General features: G+C 42.5%; 1 protein-coding gene across 1 annotated transcript in view; it reads right to left on the bottom strand.

Annotated features, from left to right (window-relative positions):
• The window catches only part of LOC141098245 (sorbin and SH3 domain-containing protein 1-like), a 529,519-nt gene that overhangs the window by 173,699 nt on the left and 333,498 nt on the right, over nucleotides 1-22,322 (bottom strand). Inside the window, exon 5 of the mRNA XM_073585871.1 lies at nucleotides 19,651-19,727. The gene's annotated coding sequence lies outside the window, so the exon portion shown is untranslated. The remainder of the gene's footprint in view (nucleotides 1-19,650; nucleotides 19,728-22,322) is intronic.

Genomic DNA, 22,322 nt, shown 5'->3' with positions numbered 1-22,322 from the left:
ATAAACAGCAAGCCACTAATCAGTGCTGGGGTCGGGGTTGGACCAAGAGGCACCCGACACCTAGTCCTCTACTGATAATCTCCTGCTGATAAAACACTGATTTCATATTGAAACATCAAAACAAAGCCTAATAAGTGGCACATCCCTGTGATCAGCATTTTTTCCTCTACATCATTCTGTTCTCAATTTAGATAGCAAAAACCTGCTGACAGATTGCCTTTAATTGTATTGTTATATGGACTTACATTCAGTAAAGTATAATTGTTATTATTCATACATATTATGGACCATGTTTACTTCTACTGGTGGAAATGTATCCATACCGGGCTGTAATAATGGTGCACCTGTGTTTTGCATCAGGTGTTGGTTTCGGGAAAAAAAAAACAAAACTCACCACCTGACATGCGTTAAACTATGTGCAGAATGAAGATTCCTTGACTTGATTACAGATATTATTTTATAATGAACACTATTTGGGAATTGATCCCTGTGAAATAAAAGCTGCGGGGGGCTGTATTGGTTTCCCTTTCGCCCATTCGAACATTGTGTCCTTGGTGTGTAAATAAGCTTATGAGACTAGCCTGTCTCCAAGTGATAAAAGTGAGCCCATTTAGATGTCATGGAGCCATATGCCATGCCGAAAGTATAAATAACTTTAGCACCACGTGTAATGAGATTAGTGTCCCATTAAAACAGATCAAGTGGGATTTGGGAACAAGTTGTTATTGAAATAGTTTGAATTTATGGATACACAACAATTGCTGGTATACGTTTTACGAAAAATGGGAACAAAACCCTTGTCAACAGCTCCTTATATTACTGCCGAGAAGTTATTTTTATATGGCTACCATTAGATCATTACAAGGAAAGGGAAGTCAACCAGCTCTATTTTGAGAAATATTCAGCCTTTCTAAATGCTTGTAGAGTATGGAAACCACAGGGGTCTTTACTTAAATGAAATGTGCTTTTAGATAGAAAACAATAGCAAAATGATTTTATTAAAAATTCAACAGTGTTTGTATTTTACTTCTTGCTGGAGAATGAGTCAACTGAGAGTCCATTAGTGAGCTCATTCCTAGAGTTTATAACCCTTACCTGTTCTTCGCACAGCTATGTATGACAACAAAGATCAGCTCTTCTTTGATGTGGCCATAATTCAGCAGGTCAAATAAAGATAGAGGGGTATGTGCACGTCGTCTTTTAGATGCTGAGGTACCAGCCAAGTTTTGCCACAAGATGTTTCAGTAATACATCAGTTGTGATTTTCCCCAAGTGTCTTTTTTGGTGTCTTAGGCTAGTTTCACACTAGCGTTACCGGGCACAGCGCTCGGCTGCCACTAAGCTCCGCCCCCGGGATGCGCCCCCTCCGGTCAGCTCCTCCTCTGATCGCATGACGCTGGTCGCGCGCTGGTACACTTTTGCCGGCACATCTGCCCTTTTGGCGCTGCGCTGACGTGCGCCAAACGCACTGTGTTGCAATTTTGTGCGCTCGGCACAGCGCCAAAAGGGCAGATGCGCCGGCAAAAGTCTACCAGCGCATGACCAGCGTACCCAACGCTAAATATAGGGTACGCTGATCGCATGCAGCGTCATGCGATCAGAGGAAGAGCTGACCGGAGGGGGCGCGGCCGGGGGCAGAGCTTAGCTGCGGCCCTGTGCCCTGTAACGCTAGTGTGAAACTAGCCTTAATGGACCTTTTTTTCACTGCCTGCCTCATTTATTTTTTTAGGTTGGTTTGTATCAACTAGTGAGTGTCTTTTGAGCAGAATCCGCCTGAATAATGAATATTTATTTATTAAGCTTTTCTTTTATAGGGCCATCATATTCCACAGTGCTTTACACGCATCATCATGGCTGTCCCCATTGGGGCTCACAATCTAGATTCCCTATCAGTATGTCTGTGAAGTGTGGGAGGAAACCTGAGTACTCGGAGGAAACCCACGCAAACACGGGGGGGGGGGAAACATACAAACTCCTTGCAGATGTTGTCCTTGGTGGGACAGAACGGTCATTTCTTATAACTGCTTCAGTTCGCATCTTTATAGATGTGATACTGCTAAACCACAAATCACAAAGACGGAGCATAGTGATAGCAAGTTGGTTTTACACTGCAGTGCATATGTTCACTCTTTTTAAAGGTTACGTATCTAGGGTTTTTACAGACGGGTTACGGACAATGCCTTCACGTAAAAGATGCCGTGTGCACCTATCATAGGAGTGAGAAACAAAGAAATGGGGGCACCACCGAAAGGATAATTAAGGGGATCCAACCTAGACCTAAATAGTACATATGTTTGACAAAAAGGAGAGAAAGAAATAGGCCATGAGCGGGGGATCACCCTGAATAGGACATAGCATATATAATACAAATTTTATTAAACACAGCAAACAGCAAAAATTCTTAAAAACATTAAAAATGGTAACAAATGTGACACATACACAAATAATACAATGCTCATAATAGAGCAACCCACCTGCTACCAACTATCACCCTCACTGAGAATGATGCCTATATCCCTAAGTCAGGATTCTCAATAGGAGAATTAGTGAGCCCACACATAGGTAATATAGAGCATATGAGTCAGAAACACCAATAATATACAAATACAATGAAAAAATGATTCCAACCCAATAATTAAAAACAGTACAAGGGATAATATAAACCCAAGAAGATGCTGATCACTATGAGGTGTACAAAAAAGATAGAAATGCACACTAAATAGACCTCAAATATGCGTAGAGGTACCCCAGCCCAAGATCAGGCATAGGGAACATCAAGGTCCAGAACAGCCAGACCATTAGGGGCTAGAGAGGGTCTAAGTGGACAGAGAAAATCTCCATAATCACCCAAAATGATAACCACACATACCTATCATAGGAGCTATAAGGCTGGGTTCACACGTAGCGAAACTCTCGCGGAAATTACCGCGAGAATTCCGAATTCCATTCCGCAGGAAAATCGCATTTTAAATTCCCGCGATTTACCCATGGAAAAACTAGCATTTTGCAAGCGTAATTAGAACTGATTGATAGGTTGGTCACACTCATCAAACATAGTGTTGGACGAGTGTGACCAACTATTTACTATTGAGGCTGCCTATGCGGCATCAATAGTAAAAGATAGGATGTAAAAAATAATAATAAAAAAATATATATATATATATTGTTATTCTTACCTTCCGGCGTCCCACGCAGCCTTCCCGCCTCTCTCCACGCTCCCGGTCCCAGTAATCCTTTGCGAGAATTACCGCCATGACGTCCGTTCTCGCGGGAACGCGACGTCTCGCAGTCATTCGCGATGACGTCGCGCGAATGACCGCAAGACTTCGCGATCCCGCGGGAACGGACATCATCGCTCGCAAAGGCTTACTGGGACCGGGAGCGTGGAGAGAGGCGGGAAGGCTGCGCCTGACGCCGGAAGGTGATAATAACAATATTTTTTATTTTAAATTCTATTTTTTACAGGGATATGGTACCCAAAGCCCGGAGGACAGTCCCCTCTCCTCCGGACCGTGGGTACCATCCGCAAATGTTCTGCTTACTTTTCGCATGGTGTGCACAGCCACATGCCCAAAGTAAGCAGAATAATGCATTCCTATGGGTGCGGGATTGCTGCGATTCTGCTAAATTAATGAGCATGCTGCGTTTTTTACCGTGAAGGGATTCCGCCGTGTACAGGAGTACTCCGCGTATCAGTCATCATCCTGGGGAAGGCCATCCTGCCACATGAATTAGTCTCTCACAAGGGGTTACAGATCAGGTCCACGATGCCGGCTATTTGGGTGTCATGGCTCAACAGTGAATTACTTAGGACCTATTCACATGCAGTAGATTTATTGACAAAATTTCTGTGACTCCCCTTCATCTAAATAGGATCTGCAGAAATCATAACTAAAAACTATACCGAGCGCCCCAAATAGTCCTTCCATTGCATGCTGTCCTTACATAAAAAGGTAATTATAAGCTATTTCTAGAAATGATAGATACTTTACATTTACAGCCAGGAAACTACATGTTTGCACAGCTGCAATTTCTCTGATGTCCTAATGAGGCGAAAACGCAAGAAAAACAGAGCGAGCGCATAACCGACTGATTATACCAAAGGTGAACAGAGATGAGAGGCTGGAATGGAAATTCTGCTCATACCAAGCTAAGACATTAACACAACTTTCTAATAAAGATAGTCTCTGTCTAAGCCGCACGTGAACACAAAACCACAGCGTCTGTTGACATTTTTCAGATTTCAAATTATAGCAAATGGAGAAAAACCATGAAAAATGCAAGAGTTTGCTCAGTGGTCCTTCTGAAAAGAAAAAAATAAACATGTGCACAGAAGCAATGTCACTTTTAAATTGCTGTGCTTTATGTTCACTTTTTGCATTGGTTTTGCAACGCTTTTTCAGACACTGACATTCTGCTGCAAGTTATCCTGAATTGAGTGCAATTGTCTCCGCGAGCTCAACGATCACTGGGTTTTGGCCGTTGCAGCTGAAAAGAGGAAATCGGAAAACTTTTGGCTCATCTTTCATCGTTTTTAAGAAATCTCAATATGGAAGAGGCCAAGTGCCATTTGGTGAGCTGCATTTCTTGCTACATGTTCACAGACTTACCAGTGGAAAAGCCAAACTTCACATGCCACAAATGCAAGCTTGTGTCCCTGTTGGAGGAAAAGTTGCAAAGTCTCGAAGAGAGGTTAGCTACGTTGAAGATCATTAAGGAAGGTGAAGAGTTCTTGGACAGAGCAGAATTATCTCTTCATGTTACAGAAAAAGAAGAAATTCGAAGTGCACCTGAAGAAACAGAGGAATGGAGACATGTGACCCAGAGAAGCAGGAGGATCAGGAGGCAGTCAGCACCCATACTGCACTGGAACCACTACCAGGCTCTCACGCAGGAAAACGATGACGAAATACATCAGGATAAGACTTTGCCAACAAACAGCAACCTTGTACGCCCTCAGAGTCCTCCTGGATGGAGAAAGAAAAATGTTGTGAAGAAGAAACGGAGAGTGGTGGTCATGGGGGATTCCCTGTTGAGAGGAACTGAGGCCGCTATCTGCAGACCGGATATAACTTCAAGAGAAATGTGATGACTACCCATTCCTGCTACTACATGTGGGGACAAATGACACTGCAAGAAACGACCTGGAAACCATCTGCAGAGACTTTGAAAACTTAGGCAAGAAAGTGAAAGAACTGGGAGCGCAGGTGGTCTTCTCTTCCATCCTCCCAGTGGATGGCCATGGAACAAGGAGGTGGAATAAGATTCTGCAGGTGAACAACTGGCTACGTCGATGGTGCCGTCAGCAACGATTTGGATTTCTGGATCACGGAGTGAATTACTTATACGATGGACTACTTGCTAGAGATGGGGTGCACCTTACGAAGACTGGAAAGCATGTATTTGGAAGTCGCCTTGCTACACTTGTAAGGAGAGCTTTAAACTAGAACAACATGGGAAGGGAAGCAAAAGACCAGAAAAAGCCATACACCTGACAAATGCTATTGAGAACTCTGCTATTAGAAGTGGAAAGGAAGAACAAAGACAAAAGAATCTAAGTAATAAAAATATTGGAGAAAGAGAAACCAATCACAAACTAAAATGTTTCTATACTAATGCACAAAGCATGGGCAACAAACAAGGAGAATTGGAACTACTAACACAGGAAAAGAAATATGATGTCATTGGAATCACTGAAACTTGGTGGGACAATACAAATGATTGGAATACAAGACTAGAAGGATACAACTTATTTGCAAGAAACAGACTTGATAAACGAGGAGGGGGTGTCGCATTGTATGTTAGAAATGCGTATATCTGAACAGAGATTGAAGCTTCAGAGACCGGGAGTTCTGTGGAAACTGTTTGGGTAAGAATACAAGGACAGAACAATGGAAAGGACACCATTGTAGGCATTTACTACAGGCCGCCTGTGCAAGGTGAGGATATGGATGATCTCTTTATGCATCAAATGGCAAACTTCTCCAAAAAATATGACATAGTTGTCATGGGAGATTTCAACTATCCAGACATTTGTTGGGAATCTCTCTCAGGTAAAACTAACAGGTCAAGGAAATTCTTATCCTCTCTTGCTGACAACTTTATCTTCCAAAAGGTAGGGGAGAAAACAAGGGGAACTGCTACCTTAGATCTAATCCTTATAAACAGGGAGGAAATGGTTGAGGAGGTAAAAGTGGCTGGGACCCTAGGAGGTAGCGACCATGCTATTTTAGAATTTTGGATAACTAGAGGCAGAAGACCTGTGAAGACTCAGATGTCAAGGTTAGATTTCAGAAAGGCAGATTTTAAGGGATTCAGAAAGAGAATTGGAGGGATCCAATGGCTGGATATCCTTAAAGACAAAAATGTCCAGGAAGGATGGGAAATCTTGAAAAATGAAATTCTCAAAGCACAGTTGTTAACAATTCCGAAAAGAGGGAAGAATAGGAAGCATTTAAGGAAACCAGGATGGATGAACACAGAACTTAAGCACATGCTAAAAAGAAAAAAATGTTTATAAAATGGAAAGAGGAGGCATATCTAAAGAAGAATATAATGCTGTCTGCAGAACCTGCAGGTCACAAATCAGATTTTCTAAAGCTGAAAATGAATTGAGGCTTGCAAGAGATGTCAAAAGCAATAATAAAGGATTTTGGGGATATGTCAAAAGTAAAAGAAAAGTCAAAGATGCTATAGGATTTTTACAGGATGAAAATGATGAAATGGTAAGACAGGATGTTGAGAAGGCTGAACTTTTAAATTCCTATTTTGCATCTGTTTTCTCTCAGAAAGGAAATGTAACATCAACTGCTCTTCACTGTCCTATTAAGGGAATAGAAGAATCCCAGGATATCTATAAACAGAAAGATAGTGAGGAAACACTTAGCTAACCTAAATGAATTCAAGTCTCCAGGTCCAGATGAAATACACCCCACAGTACTGAAGGAGATAGCAGAAGAAATTTTTGAACCCCTCTCCATAATCTTTGAAAATTCTTGGAGAACAGGAGAAGTGCCAGAAGACTGGAGAAGAGCAAATGTTGTTCCTATCTTCAAAAAGGGGAAGAAGGTGGACCCAGGCAACTATAGGCCGGTGAGTCTGACTTCTATACCAGGAAAGATCTTTGAACAAATTATTAAACAACATGTATGTCAGTACCTGGATAAGAATGAAGTGATTAAACAGAGTCAGCATGGGTTTGTAACTAATAAGTCATGTCAGACTAACTTAATTTCCTTCTTTTATGGAATCACTGATTGGGTGGATCAAGGAAATGCTGTAGATATAGTATATCTTGACTTCAGCAAAGCATTTGACAAAGTATCTCATACAATCCTTATTGAAAAAATGACTAAGTATGGAATGGACAAGGCAACTGTTAGGTGGATTCATAACTGGCTTAGTGATCGGACCCAAAGAGTGGTCGTAAATGGCTGCACATCCAGTTGGAAGAATGTCTCAAGTGGGGTACCACAGGGCTCTGTCCTGGGCCCTGTATTGTTCAACATCATTATCAATGATTTAGATGAAGGAATTGAGGGTAAACTGATTAAATTTGCTGATGACACAAAGCTAGGAGGGATAGCTAATACTAGAGAAGAGAGAGAGAGGATTCAAAAAGATATAAATAAACTGGAGAAGTGGGCAGCAACTAACAGAATGGTTTTTAACAGGGAGAAATGCAAAGTACTACATCTGGGCAATAAAAATGAAAAAAGCATATACAGAATGGGAGGAATAGGGCTAAGTGACAGCACATGTGAAAAAGACTTGGGTATACTAATAGATCACAGACTGAATATGAGTCAACAGTGTGATGCAGCAGAAAAAAAGGCAAATGCAATTCTAGGATGTATTAACAGAAGCATACAGTCTAGATCACGTGAAGTCATTATTTCCCTCTACTCCTCTTTGGTCAGACCTCATCTGGAATATTGTGTCCAGCTTTGGGCACCACATTTTAAAAAAAACATCAAACTGGAGCAAGTTCAGAAAAGAGCAACCAGAATGGTGATCGGTCTGCAAACCCTGTCTTATGAGGAAAGGTTGCAGGATTTGGGGATGTTTAGTTTGCAAAAGAGAAGACTGAGAGGAGACTTAATAGCTGTCTACAAATATCTAAAGGGCTGTCACATTGTAGAAGGATCAACTTTATTCTCATTTGCACAAGGAAAGACTAGAAGCAATGGGATGAAACTGAATGGGAGGAGACACAGATTAGATATTATAAAAAACTTTTTGACAGTTAGAGTGATCAATGAGTGGAACAGGCTGCCATGAGAAGTGGTGAGTTCTCCTTCAATGGAAGTCTTCAAACAGAGGCTGGACAGACATCTGTCTGGGATGATTAAAGCGAATCCTGCTTTGAGCAGGGGGTTGGACCAGATGGCCCAGGAAGTCCCTTCCAACTCTACGATTCTATGATTCTATGTCAGGAGAAGTTGCAGCAGAAAGTCTGTGTCTGCCTCTAGCTCCTCCTCCCTTCATAGAATTTTATGAGCAGCAACTGTCATCTCATTTCTCCATAATTGGAAAGTCTGTATGTACTGAAAACGATTTTACAGATTTTACCCCTGAATTGAGATTAATCGGTCAGTCCAGAAGGAAAAAGAACTTTTCTCTCATGAAAATAAGCAACTTTGTAATATATTTTATGTGTATGATTGATTTATGAAATAAAAAAAATAGTTCTACTTTAACCCTTTTCCGACATCAGGCGTAATAGTATGCCGATGTCGGAATCCCCCTGTTTGGTGCGGACTCCGGTGTTGAGTCTGCACCTTTCCGGGCACTTGTCAGCTGAATGGGCAGCCGAAAGGTGCACCAAATACATTAAGAGGCGCAAGAATTTAATAAATTTGGTACATCTTACTGGATGACAACTGGAGTACAAAATGGCAATCTTGATTAATTCCCCCCTCAGTCTCTTGTGAGTTTCTCCATTACATACCTTAGAGGCTCCCCATGCAGCCGCTTTAGGGTTCCTGCACAGAAGAAGCCCGGTTCTAGTTTAACCCATCCCTTTGTTACTCAATGATTAGGAACACAACTCCCTTTTCTAACCAGACAGCATTTTAGGCAAACATGGTGTGCAACTGGCCTAATAGTCATGGAAGAGGAGAGAGGGGGAATCCATCTGGCCTTTGGGGCAAAACCCAACACTATATTGGGTGGCACCTGTTTGGCTATGTACCTTATTGATTACAGGTAGGTTAGGATGAGAAGGCAACATGTGACACTGAAATTGCCGAAACAAATTGCACAGCTGGATGAAATTATTTCCTATGTTGCGACCTGCGCTTGCGATACAAAGTTGCAAGTTTTTCCAAATGGATTTTCTGTTGCTGGTCGCGAGTCACATACGACACATTTGCCATAGATTTCAATACACGTCCCACACAACATGAAACTTATCTACAACTTGGCCTTTTTATTTACAGAGCTCTAGCACAGTGAGTTGCAGACAGTCACATTGCGCAGATTTATTTCGCTCATCTCCTCGCTGTCACACGTCTAGCCCCGGCCACATTCTGATTCTCCTGGCTAGCACAAAACGTCTTCTTTAATAACTTTTATATTCTAGCTATATCAGATTTTCACAATAAACTAGCCTAATGTCATGTTCTTCAAGGCACCTATACAATTGGGTTAACACGCTGAATGCGCATCTTGTGGGAATAAACATACATTGGAGCCAACTTTATTATTGGAAGGCAGGATATCAGATATGAAGGCGCCAACACTGGCTGACAGGAGGCTTGGGGGTAACTGTACATAGGACTGCTAGCATGGATGTGCGACCCATGAAAGGTGCCCTGCCGCGTACGGCTTCCGTTACACCAACACTCCTGTCCAAGGTTAATACAAGGGGCTAAGGAAACATTGTGTCACTGACTGTGGGTGCTCCTGTGCTCAATAGTAACCCCTAAGAAAACTTTTCAAGGACCTATATATTAAGATTTTTTTGCTTTCCTGTTTACTATTAAGAACATAAAAATGTTCCTATGTCCTGCTGGAGACATAAAGGGCTCCATCGGATAAAATAGAATTGTGCGAGATGGAGTATATCTCCTTTCAAAATATGCCAGAGACCATAGGAGGTCTACAAACAATTCTGTGGCTGGAGGGATTTAAGGAAAATTGCTACATAGGTCTTGAGGTTACCATTGAAGTAGGAATTTATTTTCTAGGGAGGCGGACATTCTTGGAATTTGGTTTGGCAGAGGTCAGTAGTTGGGAACAGGGTTTAATAAAATAAACAAGTTACAATTGCCCACAGCGGAGAACATTCAATGATTAATTCTAGTACAAATAAAAGAAAAGTAAAATAGCTATAGCTGAAGTAAAGTCAAAGGTCCTTCAAATAGTATCATCTGAAAACCAAAGTTGTAAAAATGAACAGATTAAATGATGAAAGCCTAGTACCACAGCAAAACTGAGGTGTCCGTGCATGTAGCAAGCAGGCTATTTTTTTTTTTTTTGTGCTTTCATTTTTTTTCCTCCCCTTCTTCCAAGAGTCATAACTCTTATTTTTCTGCCAAACTAGCCATAGGAGGGCTTGTTAATTAACGCAGTTTCTCTCATAGGTGAAGAGAAAAATGTTTGTCCACCAGTTTCTTCTGACAGTCCGTGCAAATCGGGCAGCACTCTGATGTCATATGAGTGCTGCATGACTCTCTCACAAACGCATAGACTTTCACTGCTGCACCCTTCAGTCCAAGGGGGAAAAAAAAAAAATAAAAATAAAAATAATGAACATATGACAAGCTCAATTGACAATCATGTGAACGAGTGCTATCCAAGAAAAACACGAAAAACACTTGTACAAGAAAAACTCGTGTGTGAATGAGGCCTTAAGATTACCAGCTAATTTAAAGGTGATAGAGTCTGGAGTTTTCGGTCAATGGGATGACAATCAGGTGTTAGTAGAAGAAGTTCTTTTATTTATAACAAGGATCCATCAAAGTCTGTTCTCTACAAAAAAGTTTCTGGATTTGTATTATGAGGAGAGGAGATTTCTGGTGACCTCAGAAGAAATGTTGATGCTCCTCGGGCTGGAAAAGGTTATAAAATCATCTCTAAAGAGACTCCACCAAATCACAGTAAAACAGAATTTATACAAATAGAGCAAATTCAAGATCATTATTGCCCTCCTCAATAGTGATCGACCAACAGAAATCAATCCAAGAGCAAATCGTATAATAGAACACAATGCCATAAAGGAACCCAAGGCAACCCTTTAAGCAACTAAAGGCCTCTCTCACACTAGCTGATATTAATGTTTATGGGTCCACTATCAAGAGGACACTGGACAACAATGGTGCCCCAGCAGGATTACAAGGAGAGAAGCCTTTGCTCTTGAAAAAGAACATTGCTGCCCATCTGCAGTTTGCAAAAGATGAACTGGACAAGCAAAAAAGTCTCTTGGAACAATGAGACCAAAATTGGCAATGGTGGTAGTATCATGTTTTGTGCTTATTTTGCTGCATCTGCGCCAGGATGGCTTGTCATAATTGATAAAACAATTAATTCTTAGTTATACCATAAAATTCGAAAGAAAAATGTCCGGACAACTTTCCATGACCTGAATCTAAAGAGAACATGGGTGATACAACAAAACAAGGACCCAAAGCCCACAATATGGAAACTTCAGAAGTGTTCACAAACTCTCAAGCCTCACTGTATCACTGCCTATGTATCTTGATTGTGAAGCTACCTATTCCTGAGGCTACATTTCTGTGCTGTACCTTTCGTGGGTTTCTTTCCTTCCAGTGGTTAGCATGTGTGCGTGTTTATGGCTTGTTTGCATGTGCGGGTGTTTACCTTCCCATGGGTAATCTGTGTTTATCTTCCTAGGCTTGGCATGTTTATTCCTTTTAGGCTGAGTGCAGACGGAGTTTTGAGCCCTGCCGATTTTTCCATGCAGAATGGAAGAAAACCGCAGGTCAAATGACCTGCATTTTTCCTGCGGATTTCTTCCATTTTTCACGCGGTTTTCATGCGGTTTTTGTGCGGTTTTCCATTGCGGTCTTCCCCCTGCGGATTTGGTAACAGGGGAGATAGAAAACCGCACAAAAGAAGCAACATGCTGCGGATTTTGTACCGCAGGAAAACCGCGCGGAAAAATCCGCAGCGTCTGCACAGCGGTTTTTTTTTGTCATTCATTTTAAAGGTACTGTACATCACAATGCGGATATGCAACGTTTCTGCGCGGTAAAATACGCTGCGGAAACGCTGCAAATCTGCATCGTGTGCACATGGCCTTAGACAGTCAACCCTGTTTTTTATGTTTGGGATGATAAGTTAACGCGCTGTATTTCAGGAACGTTACATGTCAACAACGTTACATGTCAACATGCCAACAAGACCCCAAGAGTGGTGGCCCGCAATACGAAGAGCAGCATTCCAGGAGAAAGGAATTCATTGAGGAGTCTTAAAAAAAAAAAAAAAAAAAAATACAAAAAAGGGCAAAAAGTTTCATCATAATTAAAAGGGGGAACTCCCGTCATATAATGGCACGTCACTAGGATATGCTAGAACATTAGGATTGGTTAGGGCCAACTTATGGAAATACTGCCGATAATCAAATGTGTAATGAATACATTTCTAACAATTCAGGACAGCTGAATAAAATTTTTGGCTGAACTTTAGTTATTAAAGTTTAAGGCTTGTTATCGATTGCATTATTGTGATTTGACTATGAAGGGTAAGATCTAATCTGGTTATTTACTAACAGAGCATGGAACTAATTTAAAGCATGATATGTGGAAAGCGATCTTCCAGTCTACATACTTGTTCCACTATTAAATGACCTCACTTGCTATCCTGAGCTGGTGAAATGAAAAACTCATTATTTATGTCATAGCGTCAAGTTGTCATGTTTGGCAGGTGACTTGCAGACAAGCGGTAGTGAAGGAGCCAGCCATATGATCTTGGAGACTTCAAATCGTCTCCTAAATAGTTTAATGTCTCTGTTGACATGACTATTATAGCCTCTAGTGGAAGTATCTGATGAAACGAAGATCTAGACTACTGTATAAAAATACCACATATCACTTCTCTCACAGACCACACAGGGAGAGGTCTTCAGGAATATTGAGTAACCACTTTACATTTATAAACATGGCCAATTAACATCAGTCACGAGTGGGCTCTAGTGATGAGCGAACATGCTCGGATAAGGTGTTATCAGAGCATGCTCGGGTGCTAGCCTAGTGTCTTGAGCGTGATCGAAAAAAATATGTTCGAATGTCTGCACCTGTATGTCTCAGAGCTGTTCGACAAGGATTGCCCTGTTAGTTAGTTGTGGCTGCGAACAGTCACAAGACTTGCAGCCACGGGGCTTGAACATATTTTTCGAGCACGCTGAAGACCCTCCGTTAGCACACGAGCATGCTCTGATAACACCTTATCCGAGCACGTTCGCTCATCACTAGTGCTGTCCTGATCAACAGAAGTAGATATCCAGAGATTTGGTCTAATAGCTAAAAGGCAATCCAGTTTAGCTACAGAATAGACTGTTCCCATCTTACCGAGTTATAACCTATCTACAGAATAGAAGATGCAAGTAGTTAGCTCACTCTTATGTTGCTTGTCGCTGCTTAAAAGGGTTTTCCCATGCACAAAGTTAATCAACATTATAATCACCAGATCTTTGAATAATAATAAATTCTACAATTAGATGTGTTTAAGGCCTCTTTCACACATCAGGTTTTCGCCGTCAGGCGCGATCCGGCGCTTTTGACAAAAACCGGATCCGGCGAAATGCAATGCCGGATCCGGTTTCCCCCCCATTGACTTGCATTTGCGCCGGATGGCCATGCGTTTCATCCGGTTTTCGCCGGATCCGGCATTGTGTCTCAATCCGGCGTCTGGAAAAAACGGCTACTGTAACGTTTTTTGTCTCCGGCGAAAAAGCCGAACACGCCGGATCCGGCGCGTCCGGCTTTTTCACACAATGAAAGCCTATGAGCGCCGCAATGCGCCGGATCCGGTATTTTTGGTCTGAGCATGCTCGGTAGCTCTGCCCACAAGACACATATATAAAAGCAAGACAGTGGGACCCTCAGCCACACCCAACATGGCACCCAAGACAGCAACCAGGCGCAGGACAAGGCAGGAGACATCTGCAGCAGCACCATCAGCACCACCACCACCCCAAATGGAGCAGCATGCTGAACAAAGGGAGGGGAGTCCAGCAGCAGATGAGAGACGGTAATTATCAAATCCCCCATTCCTCCAAACTAGGGCCATGGAATATCAAGATATTCATTGCCCCTTTGTTTCTCTTTATTCAACAGCCGCCCAAGAGATGCAGCAGCAGCAGCAGCACTGGAAGCACTGGCAGCAACAGTACCACCACCCACAGGCATGGAGTCTGGCCAGCAGGAAGACAGCACATCTTCTGGGAGCCCTCCCTCGCATCGTCAGCGTTTGACGGTAAGTTTTTATTTCCAAAAACCATCATCTCTGTAATATATGTCTATTCATTGCCTTTTATTTCAAAACAGGAATCACAAGATGAAGAGGAGCTCCCAGAAGAAGAAGGAAGGGGTGGACAGACACCTGGAGTGGGCTCACAATTGGTGTTTTTGGCATCAAACGCAGAAACACAACATCACACTACACACAACACATAGAAAACAATGTTCTGCAGACCACACACAGCAAACAAATGCCTACATCCAAAGACATAACATTTTTTGTTTTCTTCTCTAGTCTTCCCAATCTGGTGCTCGGCCAAGAGGTCCTCGCAGTGCCTCCCAGGGTCGTCGGCGACAGCAACGCGGCGGTCACCAGCGTGTAAGTATAAATATTTTTGCTTTGTTTTTTTGCACTTTTTATTTCATTTCTTTTGTGGAGGCTAATTATGTTATTTTTGTCTTTTTCTTTAACAGCCTTCACAGCGTGCTCCCGACTCTGACGGTGAGGATGGAGGAATCGATGTGGACCACCTCATCGATCTCGTCAGAGAAAGGGAGCCGCTCTGGAATATGGCTGACCGCCGCCACGCTGACCTGATTGTTACCCGGCGACTCTGGGAGGAAATCTGTTCGCTCCTTGTGGACCGCTGGGAGGACCTCGATGCTCGGGCCCAGATTAAAGAGCGTAAGTATATACAGTACCGGTTGCTTGATGTAAACCAGTGTTTCCCGAACAACAGTCCTCGTGGTCCCCACGGATCATGTGTTCAGGATTTCTATTTACTATGGAAATCCTGAAAACATGACCCCTGGGGACCATGAGGACTGGAGTTTGTGAAACACTGATGTTGTATACTAACCACTCCTTTCTCGTTTCAGGGGACAGAATTGTGAAGCGGTGGCGGTCTGTGAGGGATCGTTTCAAGAAGGAGTTCAATAAAGAGATGCGGGCCCCGAGTGGATCTGGAGGACGCAGGAGCAAGTACAAGTACGCACAAGCCCTGTCATTCCTCCGGGAAACAATGGTCACTAGAAGGTAAATATTACACACCACATGTGGAAAAAAAATGTTAGATGTAACTTTTTTTTTTCAGCCAGGGCCATACCATGTCACTATTTTAATTGTTTTTTTTTTCTCTTTATTCCACAGCACGGTGAGCAGCACTCGGGAGCCTGCATGATTGGACCCTTCTGAGGCGATCCCTGAGGAGACCGGCACCGAGGGACACTTCGACCGCCCCGGTACATCTGCACCTTCCCAGCCTTCCCACACATTCGACCCATCTGTCCCATCCACCAGCACAGGAGCATCGTGGCCGCCTACATTACATGAAGCTGCTGGTGAGGAGATCGATTTCCCTTTACCCCACCCTTCTGCCCCTGCCACCTCTAGTACACCTGCAGGTACTGGGCGGCAGCGGCAGAGGGGTCAGGAAAAGACTTATGCGCCAGAGTTCTTGCATCTGAATGCATCTTTCCAGAACTGTCTAAAAGTCTTGTCAGAGCAAATCTCCGCAGGCTTTCAGCAGATCAACTCCAGCATTCTGGAGGTGAAGACACTTCTGCAAACCATGCATTCAGAAGCAAGATCTTCGCCAAACCACACCTTTTTCAGGTCTGTTGTGGAGCGCATGGAAACGCTATCTCCTACCCAGCAGATGCATGTAATGCATTCATGCCACGGTGCTCTCCAGCACGTTACCTCCCAACCTCCTCCTCCCACCACAGTAGTTCCTCCACCTGCACCCCCTCCAGCCACTTTCCATCCTCCCCCTCCTATTACATCTGCACCCCCTCCAGCCACTTTCCATCCTCCCCCTCCTATTACATACCATCCACCTCCCCAGTACCAGCAACCTCCCCAGTACCAGCAACCTCCCCAGTACCAGACATCTCCCCACTTCCAGCAACCTGCCCCGTACCAAACTCCTTCCCCGTACCAAACTCCTTCCCCATACAACTTGCCATCAACATCATCTGCTCCTACAGTCCCTGCCCAACCCTCCACTCCACCGCCCACCACCTCTTCTGCCTCCCACATGTCCACCCATTCTGTAGCTTTTTCCACACCTTCACCTCTAACTGTTCCTTCCCCACCACGATCCCAGTCCTCTCTCCACACTCCCAGTGTCGAAGTGTCCCGCAGCCCCTCCAGCAGTATTTCCACCCCACACTACACAGATTTATGATGTGTTTTGTAATAAAAATGCCCAGTTGGTTTCAAACCTTTATTAAAAAAGTTTTTTTAACTTTAAAAACCGTTTACAAAAAAAAAATATTTTAAATAAAAGTTAAATTATTGTTTACACTGGTTGTCTGTCATTTCTTTCTGCGGCGAAATATGTTTAAAAAAAAGGTTAAATACAGGGTATTTAAAAGGTAAAAATGTATTCAAAACCAGGTATATAACTGTGGGTAAATTTTAGCTTTTTGCCACAGTTGTGTTCCTGGTTGTGTTTGAAGCAAAGTATTTCACCTAAAAAGTTGTGTTTATTGTTGGTGATTTCCTAACAATGTACACAACTTTTGTTAAAAGGTGAAATACTTTGCATAAAACACAACCAGGTACACACCTGTGGCCTAAAGCTAAAAATAGAGACCATGACAAGATAGCCAACTTTGGTTGGCAAAGGTATATACTGTTGGTACAGAAGGTACACAAGTTTGGTTAAGGGCACAAATCTTTCACACTCTGTCATCCTGCCAGTGTACTCTGCCTTGAGGTGACAAAGTATAGTGCAAAATTGTCCCTCATTACTGAAACCGTCACAGAACTTCTAGTGGTAATGTCATGGTAATCTTGCAAGGTGGTTTCTTCAGAGGTGTCCTCAATGGAAATGGGTTCCTTGCAGATAACAAAATTGTGGAGTACCACGCACGCTTTGATCACCTCGTCCACAGTTTCTGTCTTGAGGTTGATCGCAGTCAATAGGACCCGCCATTTGGCTGTCAGAATACCAAAGGTACATTCAACCATTCTTCTTGCTCTTGTGAGGCGGTAATTAAAAATGCGTTTTGTTCTTGTCAATCCTCTGCTAGAGTACGGTTTCAAAAGGTGTTCTGACAGCTGGAAGGCTTCATCCCCTACACAGACAAATGGCATAGGTGGACCAGATGTTTGCGGCAGCGGTCTAGGGGGTGGGAACTGGAAGGTGTTTCCATACAGTTTACGCCCCATGGCAGACTGTTTGAAAACTTGAGAGTCATTGGAGCGGCCATAGGCCCCAATATCAACAGCAATAAATTTGTATTCCGCGTCAGCGATGGCCATGAGGACAATTGAAAAATATTTCTTGTAATTGAAATATTCCGATCCCAATCCGGCTGGCTTTACAATGCGGATATGTTTCCCGTCCACAGCGCCCAAGCAGTTGGGAAACTGACATATCTGTTGAAACTTTTCTGAAATTTCAATCCACCTCTCTGTTGTGGGCTCTGGTAAAAACTCTTCAGCTAAGGAGTCCCACAGTGCACGGCATGTGTACTTCACTATTCCAGATATGGTGGAAATCCCGAGTCTGTACTGGAAATGCAGTGACGAAAGGGATTCTCCAGTTGCAAGAAATCTGTGGGGAATTAAAAAACAATCAATTAGTTTAAAATCACAGCATTACATACCAAAACTCAGCTATAACACTTGGAGATACAAACTACCACCAACAAGATTGCAGTGAAAGTGTGCTCTGAAGCGAGCAGATCCAATAAATGTGGCTTACCTTAAAGTCACCATCAGACGCTCTGCGGGTGAAACAGAGAAGCGGCAATAGGTGTCCGCTTTTCTTATGAGGTGTGCAATGCGCTCCACCAAGTAATCAAAATTCTCCATTTTCATCCGAACATATCCAAAAAATTTATCCGGGTTTCGTCGAAGGTCCATGCAGAGTGTAGAATAGACCCCACGCGTCATTCTCTTGGCTGTGATGGGGTGGATCCACAAACGTCGTCTACGATGCCTGATGCGCTGCTGTCTCGCTCTCTCCTTCTCCAGAACAATCACCCTCAAACGATTCGCCTCCGCTGTAAAATCCGCCTAATTCTTCAAAATATTTCCAATGACAACATCCATCTTCGCCAGTAACTTGCTCTTCTCTCCAACCTGCACTTTCTCCTCTACAACCTGTCAAAGAAGGGCTGTAGGAACACGCTATATATAGTTTTCCAGTAGCCAATCCCGTTCGGAAGGCCACAAGGGGTGTTTTTAAAAACCAGATCCGGCGTAATCCGTCGAAAAACGGATAGAAAAACGGATGAACCGGATGAGACGGATCCGGTTTTGTCTGTCAAGAACAAGACGGATCCGGCAGAAAACCGGATCCGTCACATCCGGTTTTACAAAACATTTGCCGGATCCGGCGTTCCGGCACGACGCCGGATCGCGCCTGACGCCGAAAACCTGATGTGTGAAAGTAGCCTTAATAAAATGTTCCTGTGCTGAGATAATCTTATAAATGTGCCCCTGCTGTGTACTGTGTAATGACTGTGTCTGACCGTACAGGAACAGGGACTGATCATACCACAGCTCCTGGGCAGGGGGGGAAGCAATAGAGCTCCAGGACAGCATGGGATCACAGCTGATTATTTTATTTGAGGTAAAACATTGATTTAAAACAGGCAGTGAAATGCTTTATCTTACAAAAGGAATCAGCTGTGATCTTCATGCTGTCCTGTCTCTATAATATTTTGGTTCCTTCCCTGCCCAGGAGCTGTGGTATGACCAGACCATGTCCCTGTACGATCAGACACGGTCATTACACAGTACACAGCAGGGGCACATTTATAGGATTATCTCAGCACAGGAACATTTTTTTTTTTTTTTTTTAAACACATCCAATTGTGGAAAAGTTCTATTAATTAAAATGTACTTTTTCCTGGGAAAAGCCCTTTAAGGATCCGTGCACAGAGGATTCAGAGGGATCCAGCAATAGTAGCACTCATTAGAAAACCGGTATCCAGGCACAGGAAAACATTAAAATATATATATTTTTTTATTCTATTAAAACATCCAGATATCCACCCCACATGCCATGTGAACTGTAACACAGTCTGCTTCATGGTGTAGGAGTAATCGGAAACGCGTAGAGTGTTACAGTTCACAACACGTGGGGTGGACATCTGGATGTTTTAGGGGTATGAAATAAGCAAAGAAATGACTAAGGGCTTCTCGCTTTTGTATATCCACAGGATAGGTTACAAATAACTTATTTGACTTAGCAATCCTTGTACTTACTGTGCTTCTTCAGTCTTAACACAACATACACCTTTCTAGTCTTCTTTCCCAAAACACAATCATTACATCAAAGAACCCTAGAACAAAATGGAGAAAAATATATTATTAGAATCACCATGTGATTATAAAAACAAGAGAATTCAGAAAGGAAAGTTGTTCTTGTAATGGATCGCGCTTTTTAATCTTACCAACGAAGGAGGAAAGGATATAGGATGAACAACACCATAAAAAAAAAAATTGAAAACTTTTTCACTCTAACGACATAAAAAATAAACAAAAAAAGTGATAAAAAAGTCATCTAGAAAAAACAAGACAACCGAATATTTAATCATATCCAGCATAGAATGCAGACCGTCAACTGCTGTTCATACCTATGTACGGGTGCGGACAATTTAGCCAACTGAGTTTGAGACCCTGGTCTGCACACTGTTATTAGAGGTAGCGTAAAAGGGTTGTCTAGAGTAGTGGATATAAATAATGGCCATTATGGAATATTACTCAAGCCATACTCACTCTCACCGATCTCCTGCAGCTTTCGATGCATCCCCTACCCAGTCCCTGCTGTTGTCTACTTCTTGGTCCTGACATGGTACATTGGAAAAAGGAGGAAATGACGCTTTGTGAATCACTGGCTGAGGAAAGGGTTTGCTTCAATGAGTGATTGGCTGAGCAGACTCTGGGACCCAGACCTTTCCAGGCAGCTACATATAACAGTGATGGCCACACATAAGTGTGGTCCTTTCCATCAATGTCTGCAGGAATTATGGAGTAAGCAACTACTATCCAAAAGAGAAAGCCACACAAATGCTAAAGCACCTTCTCGACTTTTCTGGACTTCATAAGACCACCAACCAGCCAGTAATGGACCCAGCTTTTTTATTATTATTAATTGCTTATATTGGCCATCATATTTTACAGTGCCCATTGTCCCGATTGTGAGCCCCAATCTAAATTCCCTATCAGCATATCTTCGGATCGTGTGAGGAAACCGAGTAACTGAAGGAAACCTACATAAACAAGGAGAGAACATACAAACTCCTTGCAGAGGTTGTCTTTTGTGGGATTTGAACACAGGACCCCAGTGTTGCAAAGCAACAGTGAGCCACCATTCTGCCCATAGTTTACCTAAGAGGCAGTGGGAATGGGCTGTCTGCCGCTCCACACAGGCACTCGAATCATCCCATTTAAGGTCTGTACGGAAAAAGGATGCCCAGTAGTAGTGATGAGTGAATAAATTCACAAGATCCTGGTCCAGGAATCAGGTCAATATTCTGTGGCTGATGAACGGGAGCCCCAAGAAACGTCTCTCATCCACAGCACCTCTTTTGATTAGATGGGAAGGCTGGCTGATCAAAAAAGCAGCCGCAAACGCCTTCAGGAAGGAGGCAGTTTGCAGGGCTCCTATCCAGCCACCATGGAATACTGATCTGGCTGCTGGACCAGAGTCCTGTTTAATAACTCGCTTTTCGCCCCCTAGTAGCTCAATACGGCTCTATTTTGGTGAAAGAGGTTGGAGGCTTTGCAGGTCTGCAAATGATAGCGGTCCCAGGACACAAACCACTTAGAATCTTACTATAATCCATTCTGAAAATCAGATAACAAAATGCAGATAGACACTTTTAATCATAAAATAGAGGTTAGTACTTAGATTGTTTGCCCAGGCATGTATTGTAATTATAAGGCTTTCCCTTATACACAAGTTGGATTTAGCTGACGATTTTATTGCATAGCTCTACGGTAAATTACTGTCACACATTCGAGAGTCTTAAAATTCTTGTCAGGAGGAACTGTCAAATCATTTTTTCTTTTGAGTGCCAAGTTTTTGTACTACAACAAATAGAAAGATTGTCCTCTGCACTCCAACCCTCAGCAATATATTAGATTAGTAGTAATCTTCAAAACAACTCTAGACCTTCAGACATTTACATGAATGGTATTGAATACAGAACAGAATATCGTAGATACTGGAGCTCTTATAATAGTGAGTTTCTAGTGGATCCCAATATGCTTTCTATCTATGAACTATAAAAAGTATACACTTTATTGGATAACATGATATTCCCCACACATTGAAGAATCTCCCAAGACTCAAACCTTCTCCACTTAGATCCCTGCAGAACAGTAGGGAATCAGGATGTGGCCTGATATTCCACAAATGAATGACATCTACCCTTAATTACAATGGTTATAAACAGCCTACACGCCCCTATTAAAATGTCATGCTTTTGTCATGTAAAAAAAAAATCATGCCAAGAAGAATATATCAGAACCTTTTCCATATTTAAGGTCTCCCATAATCTGTACATATCAATTGAGATACAAACTAAAATAATTTTCAGGAATAAAATAAAAACAAAATTAACAAAAAAAAAAAAATAAGAAAAAGGATCTCATTGTTCAAAGATATCGGTCCAAAAAATAAATACATTATAGATATTAGTTATTCCATGGAACACTGCAAAGATTGTCATTAAAATTGGATGAAATTTAGCACAACAGTGACAGTACCTAGAATGGAACTAGGCATCCCTCAAAAATTGATGAAAAGACAAGAAAATTGGTCCAGAAAATTAACAAGAGGCCTTCAGCAACATTAAAGGATCTGCAGGAATAACTGGCAAGTTCTGGTTGTGTACTGCATGTGACAACAATCCTGGATTCTTTATATGTCT

This window comes from Dendrobates tinctorius, unplaced genomic scaffold, assembly GCF_039654945.1.
Source record: "Dendrobates tinctorius isolate UK_male_01 unplaced genomic scaffold, ASM3965494v1 ptg000089l, whole genome shotgun sequence".
Lineage (NCBI taxonomy): Eukaryota > Metazoa > Chordata > Amphibia > Anura > Dendrobatidae > Dendrobates > Dendrobates tinctorius.
This window is presented reverse-complemented; position numbering and strand designations above follow the sequence as displayed.